The sequence below is a fragment of the Lithobates pipiens genome, unplaced genomic scaffold (genome assembly GCF_037356315.1).
Source record: "Lithobates pipiens isolate NorthernLeopardFrog02 unplaced genomic scaffold, aLitPip1_a1.2 Scaffold_3, whole genome shotgun sequence".
Taxonomy (NCBI): Eukaryota; Metazoa; Chordata; class Amphibia; order Anura; family Ranidae; genus Lithobates; species Lithobates pipiens.
In genome coordinates this window covers 116,991,578-116,995,419 of record NW_027507790.1, presented here as the reverse complement: position 1 = coordinate 116,995,419, position 3,842 = coordinate 116,991,578, and positions in this window count along the sequence as shown.

The window sequence follows — 3,842 nt, the reverse complement described above, 5'->3', positions numbered from 1 at the left end:
CTTATCAGAATCTGGGCCCCCAGATCCCAGCCCCCTATGGGAATGGGTAGGAGTACATTGTACCCCTACTCATTCATCTGAAAAAGCAGTGAAATGTAAAAAAACAAAACAAAATGTTTTTTGACAAGTCCTTTATTAATAAAATAGCTCTGAGCTGTCTTCTCCCACCGTCTCACCTGGTGCCATTGTCTTCTTCCACCGCCTTCTCCCTGAGCCCTAATCTCCCGGTATCATCTTCTTCCTCGCCGCCGCCATCTTCTTCTTCCTTCTCGCCACCGCCATCTTTATCGCTGCTGGTTACCCGCTAAAAAACAAAAAAAGCTGTTCTTGTTTTGAAGCTGTCTTTCTCCGTTGTGATGTTCCCACTGTCCGGCACCTCTTATATAGGCATGAAGCGTGGCCATCCAATGACATTGCCTAGAGAGCTACTCAGGGAGAAGACGGTGGCGGAAGAAGTTAAGGGTAGGAGATATTTTTGTAAATAAAGGACTTGTCAAAAAACATTTTTTTTTACATTTCACTGCTTTTTCAAGTGAATGGGTAGGGGTACGATGTACCTGATACCCATATACCCCATGTTGAGGAATGCAGCATAGTATAGTTCATGGGATGGGAGCTCGCTTGTCCCCTCCCTTTCCTGACCTTGCAGGGGGTATGCTCGAATAAGGATTTGATATGGATTTTTGGGGGGACCCCACGCCATTTTGAAAGAAAAAAAATCTGAACTTTTTTGCCGGCAATTTGTTTTCATTCAGCTGTCAGAGGGAAATCTGTCAGCTGATGACTCATCGGTTGTTAAGAACGTGGCGGACAGCTTCCCGACCCCCTGCTTGGCAACCAGCTATATACAGTGTTACAATAAAAACCACAAAATGCAAAACACATCCAAAATCACATCACAAACACAACACATGCGTTTCTGGTGCAGTTTGATTGAAGTCTATTAACCACAAATTGCGGGAAAAAGTCCCTGACCCTTTTCAAAAAACGCACTGGCCTGCAAAACACATAGGTTTGAACTTGTACCATAGGAAACCATGTTAAATGGACTGTAGTGCGTTCATGCAAATTGCAAAATGCACTAAAAAGGCATACGTGTGAACCTAGGGTAAACCAATGTGCCACAATGCTCAACAATGCAGACAACAATTACTGTTAAGACAGAGTCGCATGGATCAGTTAAAGGAGTAAAAGCAGCCAATACATTATTTAGTAAACATGCTGATTGGATGTCATTATTAAAATCTATAAAATCCATATTTACCATAAATTTTCTTTTTTTTTTTTTTTTTCTTACTCAGTCAGTGTCTCAGCTCTTCAATTACCTCAGCTAATGAATCTCTATAGCAGTGCTAATATCAAAGAATGTCTGGAAGCTGTAAATTACTTTTCCTTACAGCATTTAATGTCTGATTTATGCACTTATAAATTGTTCAAAAATGCTTTCACTTTGGTCCCAATCTACCATTCAGAGCAAGGGCATGATGGTCATGCATGGATGAACGCTTGCCTTTTCATTCTAAATTATTAGACTATGAAACCTTGATTTACGTGACTGGGCAAAGTCTGGCATTCTGCTTAGATCCAATTTATAAAACAGTTTAGTGTGTTTTTCCGGCATATTTAGCAAACTAGGAATCAAGTATACAGTTACTTTTCAGAGTGGTATGTATAGGTGGTTTAAAACAGCCTGGCATCATAATACTGAAACAGCTCTCTAATGCCCCATATACACGATCGGAAATTCGGCCAGCAAAAGACTGATGGGAGATTTTGGTCAGAAAATGCGACCGTGTGTATGCTCTATCAGACTTTTGCTGGCCAAATTCCCACCAGCAAAAGATTGAGAGCAGGTTCTCAATTTTTTGGTCGGAAACAGTTCCGATTGGAAATTCCAATCGTCTGTACAAATTCTGAGGTGCAAAATTTCTACGCATGCTCAGAAACAATTCGACGCATGCTGAGAAGCATTGAACTTAATTTTCGCGGCTCGTTGTAGTGTTATACGTCACCGCGTTTTTGACGAAAGTTCAGCGAACTTTTGTGTGACCGTGTGTATGCAAGCCAAGCTTGAGCGGAATTCCATCAGAAAAACCATCCAAGTTTTTTCTGACGGAAAATCCACTTGTGTGTATGGGGCATAAGACCCCTTTCATACTGGGGCCGCCCTTGCATTAGCGGTAAAGCAACGCTCGTTTTAGCGGTGCTTTACCGTTGCTTAAGCAGTGCTTTTCGGCTGCTAGCGGGGTGCTTTTAACCCCCACTAGCGGCCAAAGAAGGGGTTAAAAATGACTGCGTTGGGGAGCTTCCAAATCACTTTTCAGACGCTGAAATGCCTGAAAACTGCCTCAGTGTAAAAGGGGTTTAACAGGTCAGGACTGTGTACAGGCCAGTCAAGTTCCTTCACCCCAAACTCGCTCATTATTATTATTATTATTATTATACACGATTTATATAGCGCCAATGGTTTACGCAGCGATTTACAATGTATAGGGGGGATGACACAATTACAGTACAGTTCAATACAAAAGGTACAGGAGGATTCTGCTTGTAGAGCATACATTGTAAAGGGAGGGGGTGGTGGTACAAAAAGGTAATAGCTGCAGAGAATGATTTATTGGGGGTGGCTCGGGGACAGTTGTTAGGTGGGTGTGGGATAGGCTTCCCTGAATAAATGAGTTTTCAGGGATCTCCTAAAGGTGGACAGGGTAGGTGCTGATCAAATATACCGGGGAGGGAGTTTCAGAGGATGAGAGAGGCTCCGGAAAAGTCCTGAAGGCGAGTATCGGAGGAGGTAACAATCCATGTCTTTATGGAATTTGCTTTGTGCACTGGTCCAAATCATTTGGTGGAGGGGGGTTATGGTGTGGGGTTGTTTTTCAGGGGTTGGGCTTGGCCCCTTAGTTCCAGTGAATGGAAATCTTAAGTAGGGATGAGCCCGATGTTCGAGTCGAGGGTAAGTTTGACTCAAACATTAGATGTTCGCCGTTCGCCAAATTTAGAGCATTATGGGACGTTTGCGGAAAATTCAAGCACCAGCGTAATGCCCCGTAATGCACTGCAAGATCGTCAATGCACTGCAAGATAGCAGTTCATTGACAGCTGCTGATTGGCCAAAACATGCACCTGACCTCTCTCACCTGCTCAATCACAACGTCCTCTGCTGTGAGAGCCATGATTGGCCAAAGGCAGGGTGCCTTTGGACAATCATGGCTCCGTGGGTAAGTCCACGCTCCACACTATGTAAGGATGCCTACATAGTGGCCTTACATAGTGTAATGAATGTGAGCAACAAAATTACATTTCTAAAGGAAAAAATGTAATGTATTTCCTGCAAAATACATACAAATCATTGAAAAAAATGGCGCCAGCCCCCCCCCCCCCCCCCCCATCCATTACCAGGCCCTTCAGGTCTGGTATGGACTTTAAGGGAACCCCGTGCCAAAATAAAAAAATTATGTGGGGGTCCCCCCAAAATCCATACCAGGACCTTCAGGTTTGGTATGGATTTTAAGGGGAACCCCATGCCAAAATTGAAAAAAAAATGGCATGGGGTCCCCCCAAAATCCATACCAGACCCTTATCCAAACATGCAACCTGGCAGGCCACAAGAAAGAGGGGCACAGACAGGGAGCAGCCCCCTGAACCATACTAGGACACATGCCCTTAACATAGGGAGGGTGCTTTGGGGTCCCCCCCAAAACACCTTGTCCACATGTTGATGGAGACAAGGGCCTCTTCCCCACAGCCCTTGCCCGGTGGTTGTGGGGGTCTGTGGGCAGGGGGTTATCTGAATCTGGAAGCCCCCTTTAATAAGGGGGCCACCAGATCCTGGTCCCCCC